This window comes from Saimiri boliviensis, chromosome 9 (genome assembly GCF_048565385.1).
Source record: "Saimiri boliviensis isolate mSaiBol1 chromosome 9, mSaiBol1.pri, whole genome shotgun sequence".
NCBI classification, from domain to species: Eukaryota; Metazoa; Chordata; class Mammalia; order Primates; family Cebidae; genus Saimiri; species Saimiri boliviensis.
The window spans coordinates 5,781,146-5,806,309 of NC_133457.1; the positions used below are offsets into that span (position 1 = coordinate 5,781,146).

At 41.5% G+C, this 25,164-nt stretch overlaps 1 protein-coding gene across 5 annotated transcripts in view; it reads right to left on the minus strand.

Moving 5' to 3' along the window:
* ECT2 (epithelial cell transforming 2) overlaps positions 1 to 1,219 on the minus strand; it is a 76,356-nt gene extending 75,137 nt beyond the window's left edge. For 3 of the 5 annotated variants that reach the window (XM_003925110.4, XM_003925111.4, XM_074405418.1), the window contains exon 1: positions 1,085 to 1,219. The gene's annotated coding sequence lies outside the window, so the exon portion shown is untranslated. Of the gene's footprint in view, positions 1 to 538; positions 800 to 1,084 lie in introns of those variants that run through there. The other 2 variants (XM_074405421.1, XM_074405419.1) reach the window with 2 other exon arrangements.
* Positions 1,220 to 25,164: the final 23,945 nt, after the last annotated feature.

Here is a 25,164-nt window from a genome sequence, read left to right on the forward strand (position 1 = left end):
AATACAAAAAATTAGCTGGGCATGGTGGCGCGTGCCTGTAATCCCAGCTACTCAGGAGGCTGAGGCAGGAGAATTGCCTGAACCCGGGAGGCGGAGGTTGCGATGAGCCGAGATCGCGCCATTGCACTCCAGCCTGGGCAACAAGAGCGAAACTCTGTCTCAAAAAAAAAAAAAAAAAATAAGCACAACAGGATCAGTGTTCATAAACCTCCACCGCTTCTCACCCAAGAACAGACCCAAGGAGCTTCTGACTAAATACCTTTTATCCCAGAGATAAAATTGGCCATGTAAACGAACATTCAAATTTCCTTTAACTTAAGATACTTTTTAGGCAATCACCTTCCAAGGTGAAGAACGAAAATGCAACTCTGGATAGAATGGTGGTATTAACAACAACATTAACAACTGGCATTTACTTAACGCTTAATACGTGGCAGACATGGTCCTAAACCTTTTCACCTTTGCAGTAAACCTAAAAGGCAGGTACTGCTATTATTTTCAACGTATAGAAGAAGAAACGTAGGAACAGAAAGGTTACCTAAGAGGTGAGCAAGGGGGAAACAGGAATTCGAAGCTCGGCTGAACCCAGAGGCTGCGCCTTTAACCACTAAGCCGCACACAGCCGTGCCGGGCGGCTGGGTAGGACCCGGAGCGGAGGTCCTGGATTTATCTTGCAAACACGAAAAACTGAACTTCCCGCAAGGAAGCCAAGACGAATCCTAAAGCAAAACCGCTGCAGACTCTGAGATAAGCCCCCAAAGGCAACCAGAGCCGGCCCCCGGAGCCACAGGGCTGCACGGCTTGCCAAAATCCCTTTCCCAGCGCCCTCCCGGCACCCACACGCTTCCGGCCCAAAGAGCCGACCGGGGACGGGGGGGAGAGTGCCCAGCAGTGCCGGGGCCGTCGGGGCCCGGCTGCCGGCGGGCGGTGCGGCGGCGAAATCCCCGGGGCCGGGAAGCCTCAGCGGGGGCCGCTCCGGAATCCGCGGTCACGGGGGGCGGGGACGGCGGCCGCAGGCAAAAGAGCCCCCGGCTGTGGAGCCGCTCGCCGACTTCCACCTCCCTCACTCGCACGGAGTCCTTACCACTCTCAAAAACGTGCCCTGCGCGGTCCACGTCTTCAAACGCCGACGGCCCTCACGGACACCGCCATGCCTCGCCGGGGGCCGCCGCGACTGATTCAAACAGCGAGCCGCGCTCCCTAAGAGCCATGCCGATTGGCGCGGGCTGTCAACCTCTTTCCCATAGGCCGGAGTCTCAGAGGGGCGGGGATCGGTCGCTGCGCTCCACCCACCCGCAGGCGCCGCTGATTGGTTGTGCGTGGCTTTCAAATCAGCCCAACGGCTCGGACGTCGCGACGTCATGAGTTTGCAGAGAAGTGCCCGGATGTGGCCAGGAGGTGGCGGCGGTGGGTCCCGAGCTGCAGCGGGAGTAGCAGGTGTTTCTATGACTACCCGGTGTTGACTCAGTCAACAGCCTATTTCTTGAAGAGAGTCTGGGTAGGTTTTCCCCGGCCACACCCAGCTGCTTTTTCTAAACGCTGCCAAATCTTTTAAGTTGAAATCAGTGCCTCCAGAGATAAATGTGTTCTAACTGGTTGCGGTGAGCTGCAGGATGTTCCTATCGGGATGTTTTCTGCTTTCGGAATGTATTTACATTTGAGTTAAGGGATTGAGACTTTAGTGGTTGTATTGACGTGTGGCGAGGCCAAGGACCGGTCCTAGAACTCGGGCTCCCCAGGTGGACTTCAAATCAGCAGCCGCTCATTTAAATCCTATTATTTAAAGCACCGCGCTCCCATCTAGGGAATATCGCGGGTTAGAATCCATTCTTAAAAATTAGAAAAATTATCGGATTTTTTAAAAATATAAGCTTGAATTTGATTTTTAAAAAATATGACATGAGATCAATATTTATAGGAGAAAAAAAAATATGCCACGAGATTCTAGAATTTTTGGAGCCGAAGTAAATTGTCTCTTCGCTGCTCCCCTCCGCCCGAACGTACTAACAACTTGTACTTTCCCCTAAAGTCAAGAATTTACCAAGTTTTTCTGTGATTCGTGTTGCTATTATGAAAATAGTTTATCTTTATTTTCTGAGTATGATATTATATATCACAATCTTTTAAGAAAAATGCATCCCCACCAGGTGGGTTTTGCATAGTTCCCACCTGAAGGCTAATATAAATAAAAGAAGAAAGGGGAATCGATGCCAGAACACTACCAATAAGAGGAGGCAAGTCGGTACTTTGGGACGGAAAACTTAAAAGCATCTCAAGCAGGTCGTGGGGACTTACGATTTTTCCTAATTTTGTCAGGCAACCTTAGAATGCCTGAAAAGTTTATAATGCTTTCCACAAAATGAATGAAGTAATCTGGTAATTACTGGTTTCCCTGCTTGTCAGTACTTAAGTCTGCCCTTCATTAAAATGCTGTGATAACTGTTAGGGCAGAAGAAAAGAAAAACAGCAATTGAAATTTCCATTTGGAATGTGGTTGCATATTTGGAAATTGGGTGTGTCCAGCATTCCGAAAATATTCATCACTGAAAACATATTAAGCTACTGTGGAAAGCAGCCCCACTTCCTCTGTGCACCGCTTTCTGCTCAACAGGCTTCCCAAGGCTAATGATTAACGGTGTATGGTATCATTGCCCTGAATTTTAAACCTCCCTAACAAAAGCTATACTTGATTTCTTTTAAGGAATGTGCAGCAGTTAGATTAGCAAATAAATGGGTAATGCAATCTTTTTCACTCTCTTAGGTCTTCATTTACGCAGCAAATATTTACTAATTGTAAGACAGCCATTGTGCTTGTTGGGGTTATAAAGATGAATAAGGCATAGAAAACTGCCTCTCTGGACCACACAATCTGGGAGGGGAAATTAGCAGATAAACAGATAATTACAGTAGAAGGAAGAGAAGAACGAGAATGAACATACTGATCGTTTAGTATGCACTTTATACCTTATTTGGTCCTTAAAACAACTCTCAAGTAGGTATCATAGTCCCATGATACCATGAACCTGTAGGTAAGGTTTAAGTAACTTACCCAAGGTCTCCTAATAAATATTTTAGTCTACATTAGAACCCAGAAATAATAGATGAGTGTAAATAAAGTCTAGTATAGATCTGTCTGCAGGCTCAAAGAAAGCAATGGGGAGGGGAGTATCTCAGATAATCGTGTGCATAGGTGATCATATGCCACTTAATTGCACCTAGCAGAGGCCAGGTATCTGGTAAAGTAAAATAGGATCCCTAATCTTCAGTTGTTTTCAAAAAACTAGTACTGCAAAGGCAAATGCTACACATTGCTATTTAATAAACACAGGAATCTTCACATGTAGGTACCAAATAAATATTTCTAGCTATTTTGAATGAGCTAGATCCAAGTTCATCCATAATGTTTGTGAGACTGGATGTCCTGACTAACCTATTTATAGGTTATTCATTTAATAACTTAAGCACCCATTAGGCACCATGCTAACACTGAGAATATAGCTGTTACAAGACAAACATGGACCTTGTTCTCATGACTCTTCTAGCAGATAGCTGTATTCATGGTGAAAATTTATTCTATGCATAGGTTTTCACAGAATTTAAATACTTACAAAACAATAATAAAAGTAACTTAGTCTTACTGAGTCAGAAGCTGTTTCAAGTGCTATAGTGTTTCAAGATCAGCATTATGAAAATTTTTAAAATACTGTATAGGGCATAGGCAATTGAACTGAATGCCATATTAACCTTGAGCTTTTATATATATACATAAATATATGTTTGACACAGAGTCTTGTTCTGTAACCAGGCTGGAGTGCAGTGGTGTGATTTCAGCTCACTGCAACCTCCTGGGTTCAAGTGATTCCCCTGCCTCAGCCTCTGGAGTAGCTGGAACCACAGGCACGCGCCACCACACCTGGCTATTTTTTTGTATTTGAGTAGAGACAGGGTTTCACCATGTTGGCCAGGATGGTCCCCATCTCCTGACCTTGTGATCCACCCGCCTTGGCCTCCCAAAGTGCTGAGATTACAGGCCTGAGCCACCACGCCCAGCCCCCAAAAATAAATTCTTAGTATTAGCTTGTTTAATTGCACTTTAGGCTCATAAAAGGTGTGTGTGTATATATATATACACATATATGTGAGAGACAGTAAACAGTTTGGTGTGGCTGGATTATAATATACATGTAGGAAATAAGAATAAATAAAAGGATGCTCTTCAAAGCTTTCTTCTTAGTTCATTATGAATAAATAATCATTTCTTCAAAGTTCAATTTACATTAAAGGTTTTGCTAATAATCTTGAAGTAGTTGTTAGTCATAATAAAGAAATAGGTGCATCCCGTGTACTTAGTTCTTACACTTTAACCTAGGTATTTGCCCTGACATGCCTGGACAAGCCCACGGAAGTCTTAGGTCATAGCTTATTCCCCTTCCTTATTTGAAAACGTTATCACTTCTCTGAGCATTCCTGGAGTTTCTTTCTCTTTTCCTTTGTTCTCCTCTGCCTTTACTTCTTTAGAAAATGTCTATGTTTTTAGCCAATTCAGTCAAGCCCAGAATGTGAGGTCCCATTCGGGCCAGTGGAAACTAGACACAGCTGTAGGGCGATTGCATCAGGTTTTGAAAGTTATAGATGTCCCTGTCTCCTTGTTCAGGTGTGTTCTCGTGGCAAGACTGCTGTCAAGCTGCATCATTCCTGCAGGAGGTAAGACTAGCCTTGCTGAGTAATCCATTGTTTCGGTATGGATTTTTCCCGACGTTATAAACCCATTTCCAGCAATATATGCAGAGAAGAGTGGAAAACAACTAACTATGCTAGGTTAGGCTGGGTGTGGGGGCCCATCCCTGCAATTCCAGCACTTTGGGAGACTAAGGCAGGAGGATCTTTGGAAGCTGGGAGTTCAAGACCAGCCTAGACAACAAAGTGAGGACCCACGCCCCCCCCATCTCTACAATAAAAATTAAAATTAAAAAATTTGCTAAGCTTTGTGGCATATGTCTGCGGTCCCAGTCTTTAGGAGGCTGAGGCGAGAGGATTGCTTGAGCCCAAAAGTTCAAGTCTGCAGTGAGTTATGATCTCGTCACTGCACTCCACCCTGGGCGACAGAGCAAGACCCTCCGCCCATCCCTTAACAAAAAAAAAAAAAAAAAAAAAAAAAAAAAAAGCTATGTTAGAAGAAGCTCAGGAAGGGGAGCTGGTTTGTGCAGAGGCATCACATGGTGAGACAGGAGGCAAGAGTGAGAGGAGGGAGGTGCAAGAGGCCAGACTCTTATTTTTAGAGACAAGGTCTTACTCTGTGACCGGACTGGAGTGCAGTGGTATAATCATAGCTCACTGTAACCTCAAACCCCGGGGCTCACCTGCCTCGGAGTCCTGAGTAGCTGGGACTACAGGCATGAGCCACCACACCTGGCTCAGACTCTTATAAACAACCAATTCTTGCAGGAACTAATAGAGCTAGAACTCATTTATTACCTCCCAAAACAGCACCAAGCCATTCATGGGGGAATCTCCCCCGTAACTCAGACATCTTTCATTAGTCCACCTCTAATACTGGAGATAATTCAACATGAGATTTGGAGAATCAAATATCCGAACTATAACAGGGTAATAGGGAATGTCGCTTAAAATAATGCAAGCCAACGTTTCTCTCTTAAACCCCCATAGCTTAATTGCTGAAACCTGATTTCTTCCAAGTAAGTTTTCCAAGATTGCTTATGCAAATTGCCTGGAAGTAGCTACCAACACTGTACACTTCTCTCTGTGCAGACATGACTGAAGAGCTTCCCACTCCTAGTCTCAGGCTGAACAGCTCCCCACGACTTCTTCGTTTCCCTGGTTTCTTGTCCTAGCCACCCCCTTCTACAGATCAACTCCCAGATAGAGACCCTCTGGCCCACATGCTGTCATTCCCAAGTGGGCCTCTTCTCCTTGGGCCACCATTGCTTTGCAAAGTTTTCACACCTTAGGCTCCCAGAACACTTCTCTACAATAGGCTTCCCCTTGTCTGCTTGAGAGGCTCTGTAGCGTTAGAATAGGGAGCCAGATTCCCTGGGCTTCAGACCGGGCTTTTCCATTTCCTAGCCACATGGCCTTAAGCAAGTTATTTTACATCCCTATGTCTCAGTTTGTTCTTCTGTAAAAGGACATAATAGTACTTATCTCAAAAGTATTGTCATGAGCATTGAAGGAGTTTATATAATTGAAACATTTTGGTACATAGTAAATACTCAATAGATGTTAGCTGTTAATATTACTATTACTTCCACTACTATTATGGTTGCTGCTACTCTTACTGCTATTCAGCTGACCTGTAATTGCCTGATGGAAATGATGGCTGTCTACACTGCCTTCTCACCCCTGACCACAGGAGCAATGGCACCTTCGCTGCTGTTCCCCTTGCCCCACGCTACCCCCACCACACCAAGGCTGACCCAGTGAAGACCAACATTGAATTCTTTTCTTCTTTTCTCATCGGAGAAGTAGTTGCTTCTTCTATACCAAATCGAATCGTCCTCTTTTTCTTTTTTCAATTCAGAAGTTCTTACTAAACCCTATTCTCTTGTTCAGGGAAGCCTTGCTGCACCTAACCTGTCTCCTCTTGTCTGGAAGGTGCGGACTGCTTGCTGCTGCCCTTGGCCAGTTCTCTGCCCTTCCAACACAGATCCTAGCCAAGATTCCTTATGTTGAATGTTAGCCTCTTCCTCCAGGTGCCTTCACTGGGAGTATTATAGCTATCGAATTCATATGTCAAGAGGACATAACCTTTTTAAAGCTTGTATAGGATATATATGTTCATATATATGTATATATATATGAACATATATATAGTTTTCACAATGACAAGTTCATTGAATGAACTATGAAAAATATGCAATCTATAATATCTAAGATGCAGAATGAATATGTTTTAGACACAAAATAGTAAAGGAATTAAAGTACTTAGTATATTGAAGAGTATGATGTATTTTCCCCCATGCAACAAAATACTTTTTTTTTTAATTTTAAATTTATTTTTTTAAATTTATTTTTTTATTGCATTTTAGGTTTGGGGGTACATGTGAAGAACATGCAAGATTGTTGCATAGGTACACACATGGCAGTGTGATTTGCTGTTTTCTGTCCCCTCACCTGTATCTGTCATTTCTCCCCATGCTATCTCTTCCCACCTCCAAACGATGAGTTCGCGTCCTTTGTAGGGACATGGATGAACCTGGAAACCATCATTCTCAGCAAACTGACATAAGAGCAGAAAATCAAACACCGCATGTTCTCACTCATAGGCGGGTGTTGAACAATGAGAACACATGGCCACAGGGAGGGGAACAAAATACTTTTTGATGTGGAGGATGAAAGGGTGGATCTCAGACTGGATTCTCTGACACTCTGGAAAATTCTTCCTGAAATCCATCTCACCCTTGTTCCTCTTCCAATTTACTCTTTCCTCTGTATTCATATTTCCTCTCCTCTCTTCCCCTCCATATCCGTCTTTCTTCTTCTTCTTTTTTTTTTAATCTCTACTCCCTCAGAGCGGCAGAAAATGGTGAGTTTAGTCAAGTTAGTATTTGGTATGTCATTTTTCACAAATGTGCACACTGCCAGTGTGATCATTCATCAAATCAGAGTAAACAAGATTTCTCACACCCTTATAGTTTGTTCTCATCTGCTCATGAGAACTGGTATATTTGAAAAATCATTAACTTTCTTACCAAGATGATCTAGGCAACAATTATTGTGGTGGGCTTTGTTTTTATTACCTAAAGTTACAACAAAATATAATTTATAGACTTTATTTCCAAATGTGAAGTGTTATATAATCAAGCAGTTAACACTGTTTTATGGTAAACTTAAATCTTTCACCATAGGATTAAATGTTTTACCTTACCTAAATATTAACATTGTAATGTCACCCAGATCTCATGCAAAATTGTTTTTCTCCTTCTATATTGCCATCCCTACCTTGCAACACATTCATAAAGTACATAAGGCCACACTAGGTACAATCACAAAGATTCAGTCCTACCAAGAAGTTATCATTTAAGATTTTTATTTCAAAAGTTTTAGTGAATAACCACAGAGTTCTGTCCTTTTTTGGAATTATTAACATTTTCCAATTAAAATGTCACATTTCCAAGTTGGTTATAATACGGCATCTTCTAACCTGTCATCTGTGCCTATAAAATAAGCTTTAGAAATTATAATCACAGTGAGCCAGAAGAAGCTATTTTGCACACTTCAATAGTCAGTAAATTAGTGTAGGAATTGTTGCTTTATTCATATGAACCATTAGGCTATAAATCACTTGACATAGATTTGCAAGACTCTACAAATTTAGCACTTAATGTTTCATTTGGAAAAATAGAATTAGGTTTTCAAATATGACAAGGCCATTATTTCAAATTATGTCATTTATTAGTAAAATTTCAGATACAGGAAGAAAAAAAAAATCTCAGCTTCTTAGCCTCATTCTTTATTTAGCAGATGAATTTTACCAAGGCCAGCAGCATAGAGGTTACACTCCTTTGCCAAGGTCGGGTAACTAGTTACTGACAAAACCAAGATCAAAAGTTTTATTTCCATTAGTCTTCTTGTTATAGATATTTATATTTTATATTGTACATATAAAAGTACTGATTTCCTTATTCATAACACATATATGTTTTGACTTTGAAATAATTAAGATGCTTTCAGTTTTGTAAGAGCCTTTTTGGTCTTATTCACCAGTGTGTCTCTGTATCTCCAGCACCTAGCAACATAGCACATTCCTGACACATAGTAGTCTCAAAATTTGTTCCAAGAATAGCATTGCAACTGATGTCCAGTAATTCACATTGCCTTCATCTGATTCATTCTCTAGCCTGCACTCAGGGTAACATTATGCAAGTCTAAACAGATTATGTCATCACTTCCTTAAAACACTTCAATCCTACTAGGCCTGCATGGTCTGACCTCTACCTGCCTCTCCAACTACATCTTATACCTTGTTTACTTCCTTTCTCTTCGGTCTAACTATACTTGCTTTCCTTCCAAGCAGTTTTTGCACCTGCTCTTCTCGCTACCTATCCTTCTAATCCCCATTCCTTTAATCTAGAGTAAGCAACTGCTACTCAACTTTTACTGTGTGCACCCTTCCAACTCCTTGAAAGGTCTCTTCTAACTACCCACCTTATCAGAACCCTCATTCACTCGCCCCAGCACCTTGAGTATCTCTTTTGTGGTACCTGATGTAATTACTAAATTGATGTTCATCTCTTTCACTATCTAAGCCACATGAAAGTAGGGACAATGCCTTTTTGTTAACTATTTTGCCCACAGTGCCTGACAGATACAAGGCACTTAGATATTGCTGAAATATCTAATATTTATTCTCATTATAATATCACTGGTGCTTTTTCCAAAGGTAAATAAAGTTTCCATTATTTTTACTTTTATCTAATCCATTATTTATGACAGTTTTTCCTATTGTTTCTTACTAGGTATAATGGATGAAGTGGCATATATCCAAAATTGATAAGTTTGCATCCTTGATGGACATTTGAGTATATTATCTAAGAATGACATGATTTTTTACCATAGCCAGCCCAGTTATGAGTGGAAAACAGTTAATGCTAATGCTACTAAACTAACTCAATTAAAACTTGCCGGTGTTTATGAACATAGGTAATTATCCATATCAAAAACTCCATTTTCTAGGCTGGGAGCGGTGGCTTGCACCTGTAATCCCTGCACTTTGGGAGGCTAAGGTGGGCACATCACCTGAGGTTGGGAGTTTGAGACCAACCTAACCTAACCAACATGGAGAAACTCCATCTCTACTGAAAACACAAAATTAGCCGAGTGTAGTGGTGGTACATGCCTGTAATTCCAGCTACTTGGGAGGCTGAGGCAGAAGAATCCCTTGAACCAAGGAGGAAGAAGGTTGGGGTGAGCCGAGATCATGTCATTGTGCAATATAAGCAGTCCACAGACTAAAAAAAATTTACAAACATATAGGTATACACATACATTTATACACACACATATACACACATATATATCTTCAACCTATATCTAGGATATACACATCTAGCTGTATAGTTATATATTTATGGAATATAGGTCATATAGAAAATTATATATATAGATGCATTTGTGTATCTGTCTAGATTTCTTATACCCCAACAACAAACAGCTAATAAACAATGGATAAAAGTTTTAAATAGATACTTCATGACAGAATATAAACTATGGCCAATAAGTACCTGAAAACATATTCAAAGTCATTAGTCATCAGCAATATGCAAATTAACACTAAAATAAGATAGTACTATACATCCTCTAGAATGAATAAAATTAAAGAGACTATTGTTTTTAATTTATAAAAATTTAAAAATATTTGGTAAGGATGTAGAAAAATCAGCCTTCATACATTGTTGGCAGACAGAAAATGCTACAAGCTCTTGGGAAATAGATCTGGCGTACACCTATCCTACAACCTTAATACTTAGAGAAACCAATACGTACATCTATAAAAAGACATATGAGTGTTTACAGCAGTTTTAAAACACAAACAAGGGGTGATTTGCTAAGCCCCAGAGGGGCACAGAAAGGCAGAGAAATGCCATATTTTGGAAAATACAAGTGAGTTAGTGGAAACCTAAATTGTCATGATTCTAAAAGTTTTTACCCTAGAGAGAATTAACGAATAGGTACCTTATGAAATAATTTGTAAGGTTGTATGAGGATTGTATGAAATAGTGTTGATTAGAAGAGTGCCTGACACCTAGAAAGCACTCAATACACGCCCTTACTATTATCGCCTATTTGGCAAATAGTTATTAGGTACTTCTAAGCCAGGCACTATGTTAATCAATGGGGATAAAACGACAAAGCAAACTGATGTAGCCTGATCTAGACAATTTCAGTCCTGTCATGCTACTTTCCTTTCTGTACAACTGGAGTGCACAAGTCGATACCGCAGAGCACGATACCATCCATGACAGAGAGATAATTCTATGTTAATATGTATGACAAAGAAAATGTTCCCCTAATGCATACTAATATGAAGTCTGTGATGCTTGATATAGTCACAGATGTGATCAGAAAAAAAAAAAACCTAATGCTTTACCTTTCATTGTTTTTACCTTTCACACACAGTCGAGCTTATTTTGTAGAGGCTGTTAAAATATTAAGCTATTTTCTCCTTCATTAACTGTAATTTCCCATAATTTTTTGTCAACATTTTGCATGCTTTCTTTTTTTGAAGACCAAATAAAGCTGTTATGTATAAGATGTTAACATTATCAGATTACATTGTTTCATTTTTCCTAATTAAAACCCTTTTGGTTGCTGTCTTATCTGTTTTTCATGAATGTGACTGATCAAGGAGTTGGTATCTATTAAATCACTGCTCTTCACCAAGTGCAGTGGCTCACACTGATAATGCCAGCACTTTGGGAGGCCAAGGCAGGAGGATGGCTTAAAGCCAAGAGTTTGAGAGTTTGAGACCAGCTAGGCAACAAAACGAGCCCCCCCTCTACAAAAAAGAAGAAAAAAAAATCACTCTGAGAACACCGAAGTGAAGTTAAAAGCCAAGAATGTCTTATCATATACCCAACTGTTAGTAGTAGATCCCTCTGAACACCATTTCTATATTGCTTCATTTGTAAAAATTGTGAACATGGGGCTGGGCGCGGTGGCTCACGCTTATAATCTCAGCACTTGGGAGGCCAAGGCGGGTAGATCATGAGGTCAGGAGTTCAAGACCAGCCTGACCAACACGGTGAAACCCCGTCTCTATAAAAAATAAATAAATAAATAATATTTTTTAAAAAATTGTGAACATGGATTACTTTTGTAATTTAAAACTTGGAAAAACAAAACAGCCCAAATTGTGCCATTTTCTTTATCAAACCTTTGACTTCCTGTTGAAGGCCAATGACATATATCCAGGAACCTTCAAGGTCTTTTGCTAACCCTCCCCAAGCAGAATGAACAAACGTATTCTAATGCTATGAAAATAAGAAATGTAAATTGAAATTGAAAGAACCATTTCCTTAAAAAAAAAAAAAAAGTCTTGGAATACTTTAAGGTAGAAACCACAATGCTTATCTGAAATTTCAAAATAATGCTAATCATCATCTACACATAAACTTTACAAATAATTGTGAAAACTTCAAAGAAAAAGCTTTAAGTGTACAGGATATTACTCTATTCCATTATCTTGTTAGGGCAATAATGAAAACACTATTTTATTAATACTACTTAGGTCTAGAGAAAAGTCAAATTTATGCATAACAGGATTATCACAGGGAAAAGAATTTAAAGTAGAATAGACTTTGAACTGTCCTTGAGCAAACTCTGGCTTGATTTCTGGAGTGCACTTTAAAATTCCTCAAGACAGAAAGAATATATATTATTGTGGCAGTTCCTCTTATTGAATCAGGAAAAGGTGACTTAGGCCTAGGCCATAGAAATGAAGAGCTAGGTTCGAGTTAGCCATCTTTGACTTAAGGCAGGTTACTGGGCTTCTCCTCCACCTGCTTCACCTGGAGGTCCTTTGTATATTTCCTCTCATGTGGATAGGTACTGCCAGGTATAAGGCACCCCACAGGGCCTTCTTCTTCTTCCTATTCGTTTTTTTGTTGAGACTGAGTTTCGCTCTTGTCATCCAGGCCAGAGTGCAATGGCGTGATCTCGGCTCACTTTAACCTCCGCCTTCTGGGTTCAAAGGATTCTCCTGCCTCAGCCTCCTGAGTAGCTTGAATTACAGGCAGCCACCCACCACGGCCAACTAATTATTGTATTTTTAGTAGAGACAGAGTTTCACCGTGTTGGCCAGGCTGGTCTCAAACTCCTGACCTCAGGTGATCCACCCGCTTTGGCCTCCCGAAGTGCTGGGATTACAAGCGTGAGCCACCACGCCCAGACTGCTCTTCCTTTCTCATAAATCCTGAATATCTAAGGCTAAGTTAAAGTGTGCAGGGCTCCACGACATTTATAAACGATGAAAATCTGCTCCTCAATAATGGGTTCAAAAAAACCCTCATATTCTCTAGTTTTCCAAAGTTTACCTATGCGGGCTACTCATCGGGATTAGTGGGAAATTTAACCCATCTTAGCTGATTTCTAAGGAAGTGAATATAGTGCAGGCAGGGCCCACCTTTCTAGGATCATAAAAAATCTGTGGCATGATGTACAATCCAAAAACTTTAGGGGAAAGGACTCTAGTCATCAGTCCACTTTGACCAGCTGTGGAATGTTGTCAATGTTTGCATAAATTATTAGCAGGCAGCCACCTCTCCTACATTCACTTGAAGCTCAAGTAAGAGTATCATATTTCCCCAAATCGTGACAGTTGCTCAGTCTCTGAACACCACCAAGCTACCCTCACTGAGAGTTTCTTCCTTCTGCTGGAGTGCTGTGTAGGAGCGGATCTGAGATTCCCATCACTGTGACATCTGCCTTCAACATGTTTCAGGAAAAATACACTGGAAGTCAGATCAGAATCTATCTTCACCTGAGAATCTATGTTCTCCCTCTCCTCCTTCTTCCCTCCAGTGCTCCTGAAGCACAAAACGGTTTATTTCCTTGAGGGCAAAGAAGGGAAGTGGGGATATTGATAGGGTCTTCAATATCCTGGAGCTTTTCAAAGAAAGGAGCTCTCACTTCTAGATGTACGTTGTGTAATGATAATTTATTCCATTAAGTATCTAAACATGAGTTACTATGTGATACTAAAAACAAATTAAATTTAAACATTATTGATTAACGTAAACATTGAAGCACATAATAAAAGTTTTAAAATCGAAAGTCGAATAGATTATCTTAAATATTATATACACAACTAACAAGCTAAAAAAACACAAAATTTTATTGATTATAAAACTGATTATTATTTTTATCCCTCAAGGAGTTAAAGAGTATTAATATCATGGATCTAAATTTTTGATGTTTTTGTTTTTGAAACAGAGTCTTGCTCTGTCACCCATGCTGGAGTACAGTGGCACAATCTTGGCTCACTTCAACCTCTGCCTCCTGGGTTCAAGTGATTTTCCTGCCTCAGCCTCCTGAGTAGCTGAAATTATAGGCACCTACCACCACATCCAGCTAATTTTTGTATTTTTAGTAGAGATGGATTTCACCATGGCCAGGCTGGTCTTGAACTCCTGATCTCAAGTGATCGGCTCACCTTAGCCTCCCACAGTGCTGGGATTACAGGGGTAAGCCACCACGCCTGGACTACATTTGTGATTTTTATTATTTCTACACTATTTTCATTATTATTTGTCATTCTTTTTAGGATTGAGAAATATAATCCTAACTATCCTAAATATTAGGATTACAGAAATATTAATTATATTAATATTATTGATTTAGGATTAATTATATTTCTACTAAATTATACTAATATTAATTATATTAGTATTATTACAGAAATATTAATTACCTATAGGGTTATAATTCTAAACGGAAAAAACAAAAATGTCAATACAGATTAGCCAAGGTTACAGATTCTGGATTGTCAGCATATTGGGCCTGCTGGTACCTTTCAAATCTGAGTTGCTGACCTCCAGGCTTTTTTACTTTTTCTATGAATTTTTTGTGGCATAGACTCTAATGTGGAAAGCAGAATCAGTAAGCACAGTGGGGATAAATCATGGGTTGTTAGAGCTAGAGAATGCATTAAAATCAGTCGCTGCTTACTTCATCTTCTAAATGACGAAAGGGAAAGAAAAGGAAGCAGACACTTGTGACGAGGAGACTATCACGATGATCTTTGTAATAGCATAGGACTCGTGATCCTATGACCATGAGCAAAGGTGATGGCAATAAAAAAGAAAGTAGCTGGGCATGGTGGTTCACCCCTGAAATCCCAACACTTGGGGAAGCTGAGGCAGAAGGGTTGCTTGAGTTCAGGAGTTTAAAAACAGCCTGGGCAACATAGCAAGACCCTGTCTCTATTAAAAATATTTTTTAAAAATATGGTTATACAATTTTTTTTTAAAGAAAAAAAAGATGTCCATGTGAGATGCAGGGTGAACAAAAATGGAAGACTTTCTGATGACTGATTAGATGTCAGAGAATAAGATGAAATTTGGTTCTACAACTGTAACAGTGCTGTAACTGGTAACATGGTACAAGGAGCTGATTTTTAAGAAAGTATAGTATACTTACAGCAGAGCTTCCCTTGCTCCTTAAGGCAGTAAGATAAGTGCAGTCACTGAATGGAGAGTAGACTGCCCTTCAACAGCGCTCATATCCCCAACAGAATTGTTAGCAAATTAGTTTTTCCTCATACTATGCAATAACTTTAAGTATTTTAATAACAGTACCAGTCAAAGTGGGATCTGTAGACCAGGACATCAGTATGCAAATTGTTACCAGCTGCAAAGTACAGAAATTGACAAGTATTTCAAAACTTTAACAGGAATTTAACATTGCTGTGGCATCCAAGTGCACAATCAGAGTAACTGAACATAAATATCTGTCTGCAAGGATTTTAAAAATCCTAGTTGTTGTTTATTCCAGCATTAAGCACAATAGCAAAGATACAGAATCTCTCTAAATGTTCGAGTATAAAGCTTTGGTAGCAGTACATCTGGGTCTATGTCCGGGACTGCCACTGTCTAACTGTGACTTTGGGCAAGTTACTTCACCTCTCATACCTCCTCTCTTACTTTGGGGTAATAACATTACTTATCTCTGTTTTAGCTTGCCTGGCAAAGCAGTGTTCAATAAATAATAGCTATTATTATTAGCACAACCCTACCATTTGCATATGAGGAAACCGAGGTTCAAGGGCCAAGATCACATGATTGGTTCATAACTGAATTAGGACTAGATGCCAGTGATCTTTGTGTTCCCTTATCTACCTTTCACAATGGAGCTTTGCAATTCTGTGAGTTCCTAGCAATGCCTCAACATTGTGTTTATTTTGTCATCAGGTTCTGTATATATTTTTATTTTGTGGATATGTAGCACTTTGTATTTTACGTCAAGGCTATGCATTCATTAACATAATTGTGGAAATGCAATGATGTAGACCTGTAGATGAATAGAAAGGGGAAAAAACAATGTATCTATGTTGTAATTCCTGTCTATCCAATGATGCGCCAGCACTGGCTAGTCTCTGCCATGAGGAATCCACATATATTCAATGGGCTGGATTTGCAAAACATTAAAAATCACCAGTGTGAGCCAGGCGCGGTGGCTCATGCCTGTAATCCCAGCACTTTGGGAGGCTGAGGCGGGCAGATCATGAGGTCAGGGGTTCTAGACCAGCCTGCCCAACATGGTGAAACCCTGTTTCTACTTAAAAATACAAAAATTAGCTCGGCCTGGTGGCACGCACCTGTAACCCCAGCTACTTGGGAGGCTGAGGCAGGAGACTTGCTTGAACCTGGGAGGCAGAGGTTGCGGTGAGCCGAGAGCACAACATTGCACTCCAGCCTCGGCAACAGAGCGAGACTCTGTCTCAAAATTTTTAAAAAATGTCAGTGTGAATTTATACTGCAAATGGTTATTTCAGTTAGGGCTTTTGGTTACACATAGCAGAACCAAATAACTTTAGCAATTTTTAACAGAAAATCATAGAGACAATCATGCAGTCCGTCCCTAACACCACCGAGACTGTCCACAGAGCCTCTGGGAACATCAAACATAAACTCTACCACTAGGACCTTTTGCTTCTGTTAAAACCCTTGGCAAATGAAGCCAAGGAAGGCCAGGAAGGGAAGATTCTCATGCACATACACCTGATAACAAGAGACTACAAAAACCACAGCCTTGGCTGGGCGTGGTAGCTCACGCCTGTAAAACCAGCACTTCAGAAGGCTGAAGCAGGTGGATCACACGGTCAGAAGTTTGAGACAAGCCTGGCCAATACGGTGAAACCCTGACCCTACTAAAAAAAGACAAAAATGTGCTGGGCATGGTGGCAGGCACCTGTAATCCCAGGTACTCGGGAGGCTGAGGCAGGAGAATCACTTGAACCTGGGAGGCGGAGGTTGCAATGAGCCAAGATTGCACCATTGCTCTCCAGCCTGGGCGGCAGAGACTCTGTCTCAAAAACAAACAAACAAATAAAAAACAAAAAAACACAGCCTTGCACAAAGGCCACCCCAACCCTAAACAGAAAATCCTCCGCAAGGATGTCTGTACAGCAACTGTCTGTCCAATGTTGGATAACATCACTCTTGTTATTGATCTTTGCAGCCAGATGATTGATTCAAAAACCACTTCCATAATCCTCCTCATTTTGCCTTTAAAAACCCTTTTGGGGCCAGGTGTGGTGGCTCATGCTTGTACACCCAGCACTCTGGGAGGCAGAGGTGGGCAAATTGCTTGAGTCTAGGGGTTTGAGGTCAGCCTGGGCCACACAGCAAAACCCTGTCTCTACTAAAAATACAAAAATTATCTGGGCATGGTGGCACAAGCCTGTAAACGCAGCTACTCGGGAGGTGGAGGTGGGAGAATCACCTAAGCCTAAGAGGTCGAGGCTGCAGAAAGCTGAGATTATGCCACTACACTCCAGCCTAGGCAACCAGAGTGAGATCCTGTCTCAAACAAAACAAACAAAAACAAAAAACAAAACCACACACGCACACACACACCCCCCCCAGAAACCCTTCCCCTTTTGAGTGTAGTGGTGTGTACCTGTAATTCAAGCTACCCAGGACACTGCCAAGAGGAGTCTCAGACGAGCCTGGGCAACACAGTGAAACCCTATCTGTTAAAAAAAAAAAAAAAAGTCCCCATGCCTCAACCTATTTGAATAAGCACATGGTGTTTTATGGCATGCATATTTCTATTGCAATACTACTCCCGAAAAATACCGTTTTCTTTTAGAATCTCTCTTTCTCCTATTAGATTCGACATGTGCCTGGTTAAATCCCTTTAGCTCCTGATGGTTCAAAGCAAATATCACCACCTTGGTGAGCCACCTTCTGCCTAACCTCTACCTGGGTGAACTAATTACTCCTACCTCCATGCTCCTTTGGTACCTGACTCACACCACGCTGTGTAGAGGGGCTTCCTGCATTGTATCATTGTGAGTCATATAAATATGTTCCCTGTTTAAAGGCAAGCGAGTCACATCTTTGTAAACTCACTGCCTCCTCCAATGTCCCCACCGCCAGCATAATAAATGACATGCATTCCATATATTTTTGTTGGATTTAACTAAATTGCACCGGGCGCGGTGGCTCATGCCTCTAATCCCAGCACTTTGGGAGGCCAAGGCGAGTGGATCACGAGGTCAAGAGATCAAGACCATCCTGGCCAACATGGTGAAACTCCATCGCTACTAAAAATACAAAAAAATCAGCTGGGCGTGGTGGCACGTGCCTGTAATCCCAGCTACCCAGGAGGCTGAGGCAGGAGAATTGCCTGAACCTGGGAGGTGGAGGTTGCAGTGAGCCAAGATTTTGCCACTGTACTCCAGCCTGGTGCCTGGAGACAAAGCAAGACTCTGTCTCAAAAAACAAAACAAAACAAAACAAACAAACAAAAAAAAAGGAATGTGCCTCATACTAAACAGTAAGTACCTTTGGTCAAATAATCCAACCTGAATCTTACTGCAAAGCACTTTTCTACTTTGGGCATCCATGAGCTAAAGTTGACTAGATCCCTGGTTTATTTAAAAAAATGAATGTAACATGTTTTCTACTAACTTTAAACCTCCTCCTCCTCCTCCTCCTCCTCCTCCTTCTTCTTTTTCTCCTTCTCCTTCTCCTTCTCCTTCTTCTTCACAGAAAAGCTTTCACTCTGTTGCTCAGGCTGGAGTACAGTGGTATAACCATAATTCACTGTACCCTTAAACTCCTGGGCTCAAGCAATCCTCCAGCCTCAGCCTTCTGAGTAGCTGGAACTATAGGTATGTGCCACCATGTTTGGCTAATTTTCTTATTTTTTGTTGTACAGATGGGATCTTGCTTTGTTGCCGAGGCTGGCCTTGAAACCCTGGGTTCAAGCGATCCTCCTGCTGTGGCCTCCCAAAGTGCTGGGATTACAGGTTTGCATCATGGCACTCGGCAGATCTTGCAATTTTTTATATTGCTTCCTTATTTTAAAGATGTGTTTGTGTACATATAGATTCTTTGGACAGTGCCAGGCTTATGTTACTGCAAAGCAGACAGTCACCAACGTAGTGTAACACAGGCCCTGCTCCTCCTCATATACACTTTTCTATCAGCCTAAAATCCAAACAGCATAGTCATTATTTTGGGTTACAAAAAAATTACTTCCAGCCAGGTGCAGTGGCTCATGTCTGTAATCCCAGCACTTTGGGAGGCTGAGGCGGGCAGATCACCTGAGGTCAGGAGTTCAAGAGCAGCCTGGCCAACATGGTGAAACCCTTCTCCATTAAAAATACAAAAAAGTTTAGCCAGACATGGTGGTGGGTGCCTGTAATGCCAGCTACTTGGGAGGTTGAGGCAGAAGAATCGCTTGAACTTTGGAGGCTGGGGTTGAAATGAGCCAAGATCATGCCATTGTACTCCAGCCTGGACGACAAGAGCGAGCCTTCATTTAAAAAAAAAAAAAAAAAAAAAAAAATTACATCCAGGAGGCCACTTGTCAAATTACAGGGTGCAGAAAAACCTCCTTTCCCCATTAGCCGGAATTAACTATTCAGTTATAAGTCAGTAAGACCAAAATCTGACCTTGAAAGGATGAGCAAAGGGAACATGGCCTGTATAGAACTCCCTCAAACCATGTAAGGAGGCCTAGGGACCACATTGTAGCCACTATGAGGTGTAGGGGTAGAAAGAAGATTACCCCTCTTCTTCCCATGATAAGAGTTATGACTGACACCCCTATAAAAATACAGGTTAACAAGAGAAAAGCAAAGCAAATGTATTAGCATGCATAAGCAGGACAGCCGTACCAAAAACATGAAAACACAAAGAAGGGCCAGATGATTGAAGCTTAAATACCCAATTCATAGGGAGAAGGGGTGAGGGAGGGGCGGTAGGCAATTTTAAAAGGGTAGTAAATGATTTCAGGAGAGAGAAATGGATGCTCAGACAATAATTAGTAAATAATTCTGCTTGAGAATGGAATGGGACCAGGGAACAGAGCTCATCTGGGCTCTCGGTGTGGTGTTTAATTTTCAGTCTCTTTCTCTTTGATGAAATTCTAGAAATTTTAGAGAAGGGATTGAAGGCAATCATATTCCTCTTTGCTGTGTTTCATCTAGGTAGATGACGGAATTTCAGAGAGCAGCCTCCTCTTGTGCTTTGGAAGAGACAGGGTTGAGAGGCTAGAAGAGAGGTGGGAAGGTTCGAGAGACCTGGAAGCTGCTTCTTTAGCTCAGCAGGCTAAAGGGCCATATTTTGGAATATCACTTTCTGAGCCTCGATAGGAGGAAAGGATAGGACACCCAGTAAAGTGCTTCTATTACTTACTTAACTTTTGGTTACTGTGCACTGAAGAGTACCATCCCCCTGCCCCTCCCAATTCATTTTCTTCCCAGAACCTCAGAGTCTGGCCTATTTAAATAGGGTCATGGCAGATATCATTTGAAGATGCAGTCATACTGGGGAAGGGTGGGGTCTTAATCCTGTATGGGTGATGTCTTCATAAGAGAACAGATAGAAAGACCAACACAGAGAAGACAACCAAGAGAAGACAGAGGCAGAGACTGCAGGCATTTGCAAGCCCAGGAACACCAAAGATTGCCAGCAACCTCTGAAGCCAGGATAAGGCAAAGAAGAATCCTGTCTTAGAGCCCTCAGAGAGAGCATGTTCCTGTTAACACCTTGGCCTTGCCAATACCTTGATTTTAGCCTCCAGAACTTAAGATAAGTACAGTTCTCTTGTTTTAAGCCATCAAGTCTGTGGTATTTTATTACAGCAGCCATGGGAAACTAAGCTAATGATTGAGGGCAAGATCCAGGAGTGGTCCCCGCATTGCGTGTTTACGGTGGGGGTAGGAGGTAAAACGATGCTCCAGTTCAGAAAGCAACTCTGTGGTTTTCCTGGAGTTGCCATGAGCTGACTCCAGGGAAAATCCAGCCTGGTCCAAATGCTCCAGGATGAATTTTTTATAAACTCATAAATCTTTGGGGTGATAATATAACAGGGTGGGAGAGAGAGAGAGAGAGAGAGAGAGAGAGAGAGAGAGAGAGAGAGAGAGAGAATATTCCTTTTCTTTTTATTCTTTGAACACAACCCTAGATTTTCTCTTTAGTAAGTGTAACACTCTGGCGAGATCAAGCATGAGCTTCAAACCATAACCAGTAGAGGGCCTTACGCAAAACAGGCGGACACCTAAGTGCAGTCATTCACAAGCCATTTTTTTGAAACATACCAATCAGTGATTTAGACCTTAATTAAACGTTAACATTGCATTTAGGCCAGAGAATGTTGCTGGATACAATTCTGAGTAAATTAAAAACAGTTTAAAGACCTTCATTACTTTGTATCAGTCTTTGTATTTTATACTTACAGAGTTTGCCTTAATGGCTTGAGGCTTTGTGTCAGGTTTGAAATGTTACATTTCCCTGGTCGTACACTTGTATCATATACTTTGTATTACATAGTTTGTATAAGTGGTTTAATAGGTTACCCATCTTGGCTGTTCTCCAGGATAGCCCTGACACCTCCTGTAAGGGTCCAACCTCTAAATCTAACGGCTTGCTGGCAATCAGGGTACTTTACCTTGAGCACGTCATAGGACTGAACTCATTCTTTTATCCAAGGACCTGCTTTACCTCCGATATTTCTTATGCCAGTTAATGATGTTGTCCAAACCAGAAACTTTGAAGTCATTACTGGCTCCATCCTTTCCCTCCCCCTTTCAAGAATTCACTTAGGAAATTCCACCAATTTACCTTCTCAATGATTTCCTTGCCTTCAGTATTCACCACTACTCTGTGCCTCTAGTTCAGACAGACCCTTCTCTGACCACTTCCTCTTTTTCTCTTGTCAACTTCTCCTTCTCCTAAACAGTAAATGCCAAAGCCCTCTGGCCTGCTTTTCTTCTGCCCAACCCTAAGCCCTTCCCCCCAGACACACACACACACACACACACACACACACACACACACACACACACACGCCCCGCTTCTGTCTCATTCATTGTCATGGCTTCAATTACAGGATGAAGATTCACATTTACGTCTCCAGCTTATGAGCTTATATTGGGAGCCTATGTACTATCTCTACTTAAATGTTTCACAGATACCTCAAATCTAACTATTCCAAACTGAATTGATCATTTCCCCTTAAATCTTTTACCCTTTACTATGTCTCTGAAAAGGCAACACCATTCTCCCATCTGCTTCAGCAAGTGACCTGGAAATTCATCTTGACTCTATTCCTTTACTCTCCCTTTACAAGTCCTCTTGATTCTACCTCTCAGGTATCTTTTGACTCTTCATTCTCATTTCCATCACCTGATACAAGTTTATGCTACCACCATCTCTATCTCAGACACCTTAAAAGCAACATCCTTGGCCGGGCACGGTGGTTCATGCCTGTGATCCTAGCACGTTGGGAGGCCAAGGCAGGTGGATTGCCTGAGCTCAGGAGTTCGACACCAGCTTGGGCAACACAATGAAACCCTGTGTGTACTAAAAAAAAAAAAAAAAAAATTAGCTGGGCATGGCAGCTCACCTGTAGTCCCAGCTACTCGGGAGGCTGAGGCATAAGAATCACTTGAACCCGGAAGGCACAGATTGCAGTGAGCTGAGAGCATGCCATTGCACTCCAGCCTGGGTGTCAGAGTGAGACTCCATCCCTCCCACCACACACACACAAAAAGCAATAGCCTCCCAGCTGCTTCCCTGGTTCTTTCTCCACCAACGTGCCCTCTACATTGCTACCAGAGTGATCTAATGCAAACCTTTAATGCCTCCCCACAGACTACAGGATAAGTTCAAACTCCCCAACGATGTAAGTTTCGAGGCCCTGCACCATGTGATCTCTAACTCTTCAGGTTACACTCTCACTACGCTCCACCTCCCTGCATCTGGTGCTCCAGAAATACTGAACTACCTGTAGCATGCTGCTCACATCACACTTCAGAACTTTTGTATAATAAGCTCTTCTTTGTGCATGGGATGGTCTCACTTATTGTCTGTCTGTGCACACACTCCTTTTCAGCCTGCAGAACCTGCCCAGTCATCACCATTTTTGAGCACTTCTTACTCCTAATTTTTCTGAAACAGAATTAATCTTGACTTCTTCTGAGTTACGTCTCTGAACTTTGTACATGTTTGAAACAACCTACATACCTGCGTTTCTCTCTAACTAGAGTGAACACTTTTCACAGGGAAAGAAAATATATCTTCATCACAACAGCATCTACCACATTGCCTTATAGATAGCAACACTGAATCAATGTTGAACTAAAGTTCTGCTTGTCTTGGATGAAAAAAAACCACTTCACGTGGTTTAATATATGGCATTTGGGGAAAATTATTTCAAGTGATAAAAATAAAGATTTTGTTAAGCAGTGATATTGCTATGTCATATATTTAGATGTTAATAAAAATTAATCTAAGACAATTCCATCAAAACATAAAAGTTAATTACTGCACTCAAACTACACCTTGTTACCTTAGGAGTATTTTGACTTTTTAAAATCATCATTTGTAGTTTATGATTATATCTTATCTCCCTCATCTCTAAAATACACCCAAAATCTATCCCATTGATTTCATTGCTAAACTAAACTGCGCTCCAGGCCACCATCATCTCTCATCTGAACTACTGCAAAAGCCACCTGACAGGTCTTCTCCAGGTAGCAGCTGCTGTGCTCCTTTTTAAATATATGAATAGATCAGATCATGTCACTTCCCTGTTACAAAACTTCTAATTGCTTCCCATTGCACCAAAATATTTAAACTCCTTACCATGGCCTGCCTGGTCCTAAAGGGACTGCCCTTCTGCAGCCATACTACCTCTTCCACACTACTCCTGCCTCACTAGCTCTTAGCGTTCCTCGATGGGGTTAGCATCCTAGAACCTCTGCACCCATTCCCTCCACCACCACAGCCCTGCGTGGCACTCTTCTGTCATTCAGATCTCAGTCCAAATGGCATCTCCCTAAAGAGGCCCCCTTTCCCACACAATTTAAAGCAGCTCGCAGACACACAGTGTCACACCACCCTGTTCTGTTTTCTCTTCTTTTTCTTTTTCTTTTTTTTTTTTTTGAAAACTCAGTTTCACTCTTGTTGCCCAGGCTGGAGTGCAATGGCATGACCACAGCTCACTGCAACCTCCTCCTCCCAGGTTCAAGCGATTCTCCTGTCTCAGCCTCCCAAGTAGCTAGCATTACAGGCATTCACCATCATGCCTGGCTAATTTTGTATTTTTAGTAGAGACAGGGTTTCTCCCTGTTGGTCCAGCTGCTTTCGAACTTCTCACCTCTGGTGATCCACCCGTCTCAGCCTCCCAAATGCTGGGATTACAGGCGTGAGCCACCATGCCCCGCCTGTTTCCTCCTCATTTTTAACCACTTAGCAGTAGAACTGAGTGGTAAAGCACATGAGCACTAGGCTCAGACTCTGGGCTCACATACTAGCAGGATGGCTTGTGCAAAGCACTTCATCTTTCAATGCCTGTTTTTAGAGTAAAAATGGTACCTACTTTGTAGAATTGTTATGAAGCTCAATTAGTTAATATATTCAAAGTGCTTACCACAGAATTGCCTCATAGCAAGCCAAATTAATGCATATTACCTATTAATTTTTGTTTCTTTCTTTATCGTTCGGTGTTCCCTTCTGCATCTTCCTTACATTCTTCCCTGAGCCCCCCACTCTCCAAGCATGTAAAATTAAAGAGTAGAGACCTCACAGCCTGCCTGCCACAACTTCTTTATTTCCCAATGTGGACCAGGTATGTTTGTTGAATGAATAAAGTATTGAAAACAAGTGAGGAAGGCGTTTATGTTTATCTCACATTAGTCTCATTAAACAAAACCTCTCAGCTACAGAGACTCTCAGATTTCTGAGCTGAGAATTACTGCAGTTTCTTCTTTCTTAGCTTCTGTCTCTTAGTGTGCTGCTTAAGGGAAGCTGCACTTCACTGAAAAACAGAAATAAATATTGCTACTATCGCTTACAACCCAGAGGAATATGAACAAGCTGTTTGGCTGCGCTAATCCTCAAGAGACTCATCTATAACGCTGAGCGTGTTACTGCTGGTAGAAGAGGGAAGGCTGAGTTAGGTGTGGTG